The sequence below is a fragment of the Calliopsis andreniformis genome, chromosome 6, assembly GCF_051401765.1.
Source record: "Calliopsis andreniformis isolate RMS-2024a chromosome 6, iyCalAndr_principal, whole genome shotgun sequence".
In the NCBI taxonomy this organism is placed as follows: Eukaryota; Metazoa; Arthropoda; class Insecta; order Hymenoptera; family Andrenidae; genus Calliopsis; species Calliopsis andreniformis.
The window spans coordinates 12,398,783-12,409,498 of NC_135067.1; positions in this window are offsets into that span (position 1 = coordinate 12,398,783).

Below are 10,716 nucleotides of genomic sequence, written 5' to 3' on the forward strand. Positions count from 1 at the left end.
GAGTGATAAAGGGAAGTTTTTGATGTCTCACAACCAGGTATTGATTAATTTGAAGCTGAAAACTAATACTGTTTAAAATTTCCTACTAACAAAAATACTTTTCTATTAATCTGTGTACTTTATGTACTCTCTATAAAAAAATAAAAACCTCAGACATAATGAGGTATAACAGAGTTCGAATCTGATTCTGCTGGACCACCGCTAAATTCAAAGACCAGAATTATCTATTAAAAACTGTATTACTTCAAAGTTCCACAAAACCTAGAATTATCCAATTCAACTCTCAAAACCCTCCTATTACATCACCATGTGTGATGCATTGTGATACTCCTCCAGCGAACTCTCTCCATCGTCCTCAGTCGCCCCAATTCCACGTGTCAATACTCTCCTATCTCGTCCCAGAATTCCTGAAGCAGCCTAACGTCTGATCTCCCAGAGACGACCCGTTCCCATGACGCTACCCCGCATATCTCTGGCGTAACAGCGCGACCCCATAACTCGGTCGCGTAACAAGCCCCGCGGATCTATTGAAAACATCGCTGCGTCTTTAAATCTCGGGAGAATCGGCCAAGGTGCACCGTAACTCGTGACGCTCGTCATCCTGGTCCGACGAGGATCACGAAGCCGCGATCTAGGGGGACGTCTCCTCGCGATCTATCGTGCTGAAAGTTCGGCTTCGTGGTCGACCGACCGGATGTGCGCCTCGTCCTGGGACGCGATATTACGAAGGGGGCGAAGGGGAGGAGGATAGGGAGGAGGGAGCAGGGAATAAGTTATAACAAGGAGAATCGAGGATACGTAAGCGGGGTCGGGGCAAGTGAATACGATATCGCGAGCAATGAGATTCTCATCCACGGCAGTGGTGTATCCACCTACCTCGCGACCGCTCCTCAATCGCGAAACCGCAAGCAAGACTGCTCTTGGAATGGACCTGGAAGGATGCTGTGTGCCCTAATGGCCGAGTAGAATTCGAAGCACGCTCTCGTTTTCCCCTTTTTTCCCCTCCGGGGGCGTTCGTTTTGTTTTCCGTTTCAGAGCATCGATCGCCGCGAAGATCGTTCCTCTTATTGCGTGGTGAACAAAGACGGTCGTTTGCGGGGAATATATGTATTTACTGGTTCATAGAGGAATGCCAGGACTCTATAGTCTCTTTCAGTCTGGGGACTGGAGGAGGATCCAGGAGACGTTTGAGGTTTGAAGGTGTGATGAAGTATGAGAGCTGGGCTCGTGGGTTGACGTTTAGCGTAGAGGGGTTAATATTCAAGTTTAAAATTCAGTTTGTCCACATTAGAAATAAAACGTAACATAGATGTTCGTATTGGATCACAGTTTGAGTTTCAAGAATTACAGGATTAAATATTCTTAACTTAAAATTGAAAAAATCCTGGAATAGAAAAGCACCAAACACTAAGTATGCAGTAATTCTCAAAATTATTCACAAAGTACTATTACATTCGCATATTCAAGTCCTCCAGATATTCTACATTTCGTATTAAACTTAACGAAACTGAACGCAGAGTTAGACGTAGAACTTCAAAATGAGATAGATAACAGGCAGACTGTGCAGTAGTTTCTAAAGTTCCCTAATATTCTAAATACTAGACTGAGGGAATCTCTGACCCTGTAATTTTAATCTCAATAAACTTCATTAATTCGTCCCTTAAATCTCAACACTAAAAATAGTACACGATTTAAGCTCCCTGAAAGATACCCTTAAATTGATATCAGAACTAGGGGTAAACCAATGTTCATCAACCTTTCTTTACCCGATTCCTTTCCTCATAAATACGAGACTCCACGCTGGTAATTATCCTCCAATCAAGTTTACGATCGTCACTTTATTTCATCGGTGACGGCGCGCGCGCGTGTTTTCGACCAGTCGGATTTTATCGAATCGACTTAATGACTGGCTAGATTCGATCTTTCCCATTCGGCTAATCGATAGGAGTGAAACAAGTATAGCCATATAATGCGTGTTCCGTTATATCTATTCTTTTTTTGCCACCCTACTCTCGCGCAGTTATAATGGGATACACTTTATAGCTTATAAATCGGCTACGTCGACGGTCATAATAACGGGCAGAATTTTATCGGAGATTATATACTCCGTGAATCGGCATTGTTTCGCACTCGGATCTCAAAAGTGTCGGGTCTTAAGTGCGTCTCGCAATATATCATTGATAGCACGACAATATGTTGTCACGTTCGGATGCCACAATGAATGACACCCACCAGCGACGTCGTAGGTTTACTCCGGCCATAGAAGTCACTTGGCGTGATAGACGCGCGGAGTTTGCACCATTGATAACTTTCTGTGACAAATTATTATTAATCGCCGCAGACCTGCTCTCGCGGTTTCTTCGAGGTCGTATGAAACCTGTAGCTTTGCATATTTGAGTTAATCAGAAAATTTGTAATTCACATGCGTTGATTAGTGAAATCTACTTGAAGATAAGGTTGTTGATGCGAAGATAGGAAGAGGTGCAAAAACTTGATTCTAATTAGCAACTCGCGAGTAGTTTATAAAAGACTTTTTGCGAAAATGAAGAAAGTGGAGCAATTGGAAAGTAGTTTTAGTACTCTAAAACGAGAGATAAGTAATTTGAGATCAATGAACGCTCCAAAATATTCAAATGAAGTTTTCAGGTAATTTTTTACGCTTGCAGAACAGAGATAAAAAAATTCATAATAATATGCTGGAATTAAGTAACTTTATAGAAGATTTGTTTCTATTTCTAGTATTAAATTACCAATAAGTAAAATCCTTGGAAAAAGTTGAGTTCAATGGGTGGTCCTCGGTTCAGGAAGAAAATGATAACAATGGGTTCCTAGAAAATCGCCTGGTTCGATTCCGCAAGGATCGTGGCTGCCTCAGAAGCGACTCGCGCAATTCCAATCTAATCGCGTGGTCGAAGACGTGATTGTAATAACAAATCTCCACAAGCCACGCCTGTTTGCCATTATCATTGGTTGAGGTACGGATAAGGAGCGAAATAGAAATGGTCGGGCCCAGAGTCTCTAGTGATTGCAATCGTAACGCTAAAAATCCACTGACACGCAATTGACCACGTAATATCTGGTAATCGGAGCTCACGTTCGTAGGTTTTCTTGCTTAAATTGTTCCTTGTCAACTGAACGATCCCAGTCGTCAATCGCTGGTAACCGTGTACCATTGGAAATCTACCTAAGAAAAAGGAACTGCTTTGGAAATGTATTATATTATTGAAGCAGTATTATTTATGCTGAAAATGAACAAAAATAATAATAAGCTGAAAATATGATATATAATAATACTTAAATAACGTCGACTAATAATAGTTCAATTTTAGTTGATGTACCATTAAAAATGAAATCAACTTTAATGTTCTTTATTTTACAAGAATTTTTATGTGTAGACATAGAATCTAATGATTCTATCCATTTGCGTACAGATATAAAATGAAACAAGATGATAGTGCTTTTGTTTTTTAGAAAATTAATAACTCCAGGAATTATTGCATTTATTTATCGCATAATAATGTAACTGCTCCATGGCAACGTAATTAACGCTTATACCATTATAATTAAGAGACACGTAGAATAGTGTGATTAATATATTTAAGATCATGAAGAATTGATCCTCAATATTTACGAGTTTCCAATGTCGCACATGTGATTAATTCTTTATACTTACTCAATACTATAAAATTATCGATATGGCATTGATACAAGTCGATTAATATTTTGTAAGTTTCTTCCTGCACGTGCGTGAGAGCGTACTTTTAAATATAGAAACATGATTAATGACCTTTCATATTTTTTTCCTGCTCACACGCGCGCTATCCTTTTCTTTGAATGATCGAGGAAAAAGTAGGTTAATTAAAGTTGATTAACCGGTAGAAATTAATCGTTTATAAAAAAGTGAATGCCACGGACGACATTCTTATCATTCAGAATAATTTCTTCCATTAATTCGCTAATTCGCTAACTCTACTGATGTGACATTATTACTACATATAGTATAATACAGCTTTCAATTTTATTAATTTCGGTAAACTAGTAACAGATATTTTTTATACCAAACAGTGGAAGTTAATACAAATCCTGTGATCCAAACTACAATAGTCAAAACTCCAACTATTCTATTTTGAAATTAAGATTAACCTTCAACGCACACTAATGCAACTTTATATCTGTTTCCTTCCATTTGCATAAAAACTCCTATTAAATTGCTAATTTACTTCACCCCTTTAAGGTGCAGATACCAGGAAACCGTGCTCCCCAAAGCCGCAGAAGGTAACTTGTCCACAATGCGAACTTCCTACGTCAATACATATCTTCTACCACTTTTCCAACAAATCCAAAAAAAATGCTCATCTGCCAAGATTCGAAGAGAAACTATCCCGTAAAGTACACTCCAAATATTCGTATAACACTTCACAACAGATTCCTCGATCATAACATTATCCTAGAAGCACAGAGACTTCCATGAAGCACCATCATCCCGCCCACAAGCCAGAACGCGAAGTACGTGCACGTAGCAGGAACGAACGAGCCGATCCAACCAGAAATTCGTTGGTCGGGATTAATTTTTCGTCGAGCAGCAGCAACGTCGACGTAAACGACGCGAACGGCCGCTCGCTCGCGAGAAAATCGAGCGGAGATAAGCGGATACAGGTACGCCAGGGCAGAGGGGCCGCTGCCATTTGTACAACAATATATTATCCGAGGCAGTATTGCGTCGTATCGTGCAGGTTGGATGGCCTTTACCATCAGGGGATATTGTGCGGCACCCATACGTGGCCACATATTGTGCGACACGGCCGCCGCTATCTGCATCCGGCAGAGACACCCTTACAAGAGACGTGAAAATATGCTCAAAGATTTCTCCAGGGAGACGTCAATGCATCCTCGCCCCCGACGTATTCACGGGTGCCCAGACCCCACCCCACTTGCCACATTATCGAGCAATCCTCTTCTAATCTGAAAAATGTATCTTCCTTGCATTTAGCGTCGACTTGCCTTCCGAGGGAACCTCGCTGCACCTTTCTTCGCTTTTTTTTCAACTTGCGTTTTTGTCCGTCTGGACGAGACGAGATTTTGTCACTTTGTCAGGGTGGACGTTCTACCTTTTAGAAGACTATCTGCGGCGTAGAAGGTGGAATATGGGGTGCTGGGGAAGGGTGGTTGAAGAACTTGTGTGATTGTGGTGGGTAATGTGTGGGGCTTGTTAGTGGAAAATGATGAATTGTTTTTGGAGGGGACAGAAGAGGAGACGATAGTTATTTAAATAGTATACAAGGGTTAATTATTTCAGAAGTGTAATTTGTGATAGAAATTAGTAACTATTTAGGCTGAAGTATAAATCTCTAAGTCCCTGAAGTCCCAAGTCAAGAAACCAAGTAGACAAATTTCGAAACCTGCGCCACACAGTGATCAATTCTCTCAAATTCTAAACCCACAGTGGCAGGTACCGTGTCAAGTTTTTAGCAATCATTTCAGGCCTAACGTATAGTCTATATTCGCGGTTCCCAACTGTCACCCAAACGTCGCAGAGTGAACGTTCCCGTATATCTCTTCAGCAGACCACTCAGTCATTCGAGAACTATTTTTATTCCAGCAACACATAGTAAATCACGAACGCTGTTGCGTTCCACTTTCATAGAAGTTCAAACGCGCGCCGTTCGTTCTCCTCGAAATTCTCTCGCTTACGTCACGATATCGAACAGCGCTCTTGTACGCGCGTGACGTATCTCCCCTTGTATCTTGTCACGGGAATGCGTCGAACCAGTTCGTTAACCATTTTTCTTTTTGGTCATTCTACATCCCTTTTCTTCCTTTTCTATCGGTTACGGGTCCCGCGCTGTTTTCGGCAGTGATCTCATAATTACGCACGCGAGTGCTTCTCTCTGGCTGTATCTGTTCTCAGGATGCTCCCTCTTGCAAATTGCTGGGGAATATTAACTGATTGGTGACAATCGAAATTGAAATAAATGTTTAGTTTAAAAATTGTTTCTTTTATATTAAACAATATGTCAAATCAAAAGAAGCAGTTTTAGATAAATTTCAATTCAGAATTTTGGAGAGTACAAATTATATGTTGCAAAATGTGTATCTAGTTGAATTTAAAGACACAGTGCTCAGAATTAAATTTCATTTGAAATCGGAGTACTTACTTTCAAAGTTTTGTGTGATATTGAAAATTCTGTCCTACATGAATATTTGAATTTCAGAATGTAATATTTGCATTCTAATGGAAGAAACAAGAACAGCAAGATCTTCTTTAGCAAGCTCTAATTTACTTCGATTTTTCAGAAATCCGCAAAAGGTATACGAAATCAGCGCTCCCTTAATAGGATTTGTGTAATAGATAATGGAATCGATGGAACCATGTAGACTTGGGACGTTCGATTTGAGAAAAAAGGAACAGTCGACTTTGTAGGAAACAAGATCAGAATACTATCCGTCCAGGCTGGACAGGTGCGCGTAAAGTGGAGGGAGGAAGGGGAAAAAAGAGGTGATCTGTCTTGGTATGCCGGAGGGACCAGCCTCCTTTGGAAGCTTCAGATCCAAGGTCCGCTGTTGCCAGTTGCTATTCATCTGACCCGAATATCTTTACTCGTTAAAGGCTGATATCGATCGCCACAATAACGAAGACACCGTATCTCGGAAACGTCCATTGTTTCGCCAAACTGTAATTAAGAGGCAGCTCGAAAATCACGGCTCGTTGGAAACATTTCAGCTATTTCAATAAAACAATGAAAACGTAAATTCATTCAAATTTTCGGACAATGGGGAAATTATAGTCACAAGAAGAATTAATCGTCTTTTCTTTTATCAAACTCTGAATAGTAGAAGAAAACAAAAAGAAATCGTTCGATATATTTTTGTAGAAGTCGGAAACAGTGATTTAATATTCTTATTCACGTTTTTCGTTCTCTTGGCGATGAATATTATTAAATAAGCACACTTCGTAATATTTGAATTTGAAGTAGAATTAGACGTATCTACACGGACACGATAAGCCAAAAGTTTGAAATCACTTGCCATACTTATTAAACCCACACTATTTATCCAGCAAATATTTTTTACTTAAGATTAGTCCTTTCAATAATATTTACACTTTTATTTTATTTTTATAAAATGAAGTAGATTCTTATAATTATTTATTACTACTTAAAGAGTGTTTCTTAACCAAGGAACCTTTTCCTTAATTTACTAAAAAGTAGTCCCAAATTTTGATGCAGTACCTACAGTCACTAAAATTATTTTTTATTCGTTCAGATTTCCCTTCGAAGAAATACGTGAATTTATGACATCCATTGATGACGTAATTCTAATCGAATGATATGCAACTTCCAGATCGATTATGAATCAATTATTCGATCGTAAATCCGCGGCAGAAACGCTTTACCGCCATTTCGTTTGTTAGTTTTTACGCGAATATTAATCGCCTCGACGGTTATAGGAACGTGAAGCAACACAACAGCGTGTGTTCTAAGCGAGTTTATTGCGGGTTAAATTATATACCGCGGCGAACCGTTCCAGCAAAACATTCCTTCTTAATGAGCGACTTATTTCACGTTCGCCGTTGCTCATATTTGGGTTAACGTATGGAGGAATGTTCCCCTATATACGATCTTGTCACAGGATGCCGGCATTTTTTCTCACCGCGCGCACGTTATTCACGAAAGTATCGAGTGTTGGCGATAATACGATACTGACTGCGACAGGGGCCAAGTAAGAGCCGCTTTAATTGCGTTTAACCGGTATTTCGTGGAAGTTATCCTGCATTAATGAATTTCTAAGTAATATTGATTAATGCCCTCATAATTGGCAGCCTTAGCTGATATACGAAAGTGGTTTCGCATTATTGAGCTCAGGCGCGATAATTTTATCTTCCCCGAGAGACAGATATCCAATAGACAAGCGATACAAACCCCACTGTCAAAGATGACAGCGAGGTGACTAGCAGACACCGCTGTGTTTGAGGAAGACTCGAACACTTAGCGTTCACTCGCGAAGTTGTGATCTATTCAGTCATCTCTAAAAACGTTGGGCATTCAATGGTTACACAATTTTCATTGGTTTTCAAGTTTGACCGAAGGACTAAAAATAAGGTGGTTCTTCATGGCTGAGAGGTGTGGAATATTCGCTTTTTGTCGCGTCCCGTTCTGAAAGTGCTCATCCGAGCTGAGATGAACCGGTCGATCGAGTGGCGACGCCACTGCAATTACACCCAGCGATTCCTCGCATTACGCGGAGAATCTGCTGAGACATGCGTCGAGGAATATTTTTCCTGCTTGTACTACGCGTTTAGCAAGATGCAACATGGACTTTTCCAAAGTTATTTATTGAATATAAGCTAATAAGGTTCTCCTAATATTCTAACTATAAAGATCTGCCTTAAGCTGCTTGTGCTTCGCATGACACAGGAACAAGTTAAACACCGAACGAAAAGATAAAGATAAACCACTTTTCTACTATTTATCCTCCACTCCACAGCACTGTTGTAAATTTTCAAACATATTATACAGAAGTAAATGAACTTGAAATGATCAGGAAGTCATCCTCAACCGAGTGCTCACTTTATTAATCCCGAAGTTTATTGCAATACAAAAACTCTGAGACACGTGAATTTCTCAAGAAAAAACGTTGGATCAGCTCTCCATTCCTGTGATACATTCTGCGTGCCTCGTAAGTAAGCTGTAATCCCAAACGAAGCTGAATATAAAATCGAACGCGTAATGCTACTTATGGGATGCTAATTAGAGAAGTAGGCAGCAGGCGAAGATATCTAAGGATGAGAAGAAGAGTAAAATAAGTGCAGGTGATGAAGGGGGTAAGGAGAATGCAATCGATCCACCGTGATCTCAGATCAATTGATCGAGTAGCTATTAGAGATTACAGACAATTCTATATCAGCGATGAGGATTTAAAGTACCGACCAGGATGTTGGTGTCTGCCATCACGTCTGTGTGCTCACGTAAACCGTTGACACGCAACGCGAGAAGAAGCTAATGACTACCGTATCCGAGTATAACAAGCGATGATGTCGCTAATGATCAATTGATTGCGATCGTAATAACGCGGAAATATGCTGGCAGACGATACTGTGTTTGTCCGACGTTTGGATGGAGATAGAAGTTTGGAAGCATGGAGGATCCTTGCTAGACCAGGAAATCGAGGGACTCTTCAGACACCATAAATGGATGACACAATGCAAATGTTTAAAAAGATGATTCAGTGGAAAAAGTACTGTCTATTAAAGTACTCAGACATATAATAGTTTAAAAATTTATGCAAGCCGAAAGCAGTCATCAGTTAAACTTAGGCTAACTTCTACTTTATCAGACACTTACAGAGAGGTATAATTACCAACAATATTGAAAAAATCGGGATGCAGCATTTTTAGAACCATCATAGTCAATACTTCTGAAGACAAACGAAATAACCAAAAGAAAGTCCCTACTAGAGCAAAACTAAGTAGATACAGACGTATGTATCAGACATAAACCCAGGTTCTTCGAATATATATCTTACGTCATTTTGCCTTATAGTCACAGGCATAAGTCTCGTATCTAACCATCCAAATCCTTGTTTGACTCACTGTGGATACACTACCCGAGTCCCCTTAAATCACAGTTCCGAGTTCCTCCTAGACAGGTATCATCGACACGTCTCACGCGATTCAGCATCACGAAGACAAAGAGGCGGCAAGCGGTCCAGTCCGCGATCTGCAGTCGAACAGAGACACCGGTGTACCAGCGTGCAGAGAAGGGGGACCGTGGGCAACGTTAGCAAGAAAGAGGATCTCGAAAGAAGCACGGAGAAGGGACAGAGACAGCTAAGAGGACAGCTGGTATCGGTGCCTCGTGAAGGTGGACGAAGCTGCGGTGATGGTGATACCGATGGCATCGGCCGTGGTAGCGCCGGTGGTGGTGGCCGATGATGGCTGTGGTGGTGGTCGAGAGGATGGCAGTAGTGGTGGTGGTCCAGCGGGCATATCGTGCTGGCCCAACACTTGCTCTCCAGGAGAGATTTGCCCCCTCCTGCCGCGGGCGGCGCCACTCGAGGAGATCCTTTCCTCTTTTCGCCTCTAGGCCATTCTCGAGAGGCGCGCGCGGCAACGCGGTGGCGCACGATCGGTCCTCGTCGACCTTCGACCAATACGCGCGCTCCTACGTGCCTTGGACCAGCTTTTTCCCGGCTGACTTTTCCGAAACCGACGCGCTCCCCCGTGCCCCTGCCCTCTGCCCCACCTGCCGACCGACCTTGCCCTGACCTTCCCCTTCGCCCCCACGTGACACCACGACCACGTGACTCGGTTCGACCGCGGATCTTCGGTGTGCGGAACGTCAACATCCGTCGCATGGCCCGAGGGAGCCGTAGTTCCGGTGTTCGACACTCGAGGATGCCTCGGCGTGGACGTTGATCGCCCTGTTGCATAACCATCTGACAATTTCCGTCTAGAGACACTGTGTTTGGGCTTCGAAGGTTACTCGTGTGTTGTGACTGAGGGAGAGGGAGTGTAGGCGAGGAACGACGAAATTAGAAAGGACCTGGAGGCACAGCCTGACAGACAGCTGACTGTATGAATGAACGCGATCGGTAAAGGTGCTGAGTGATGGAGGATATCGACGACTGAGAGGGGAAACATCGCTGACCTTTTCCTGGTTTAATGGATACCCAGGGACCCATCGTGCCAGGGATATGTCCAGTCAAGAGGATTCCTAG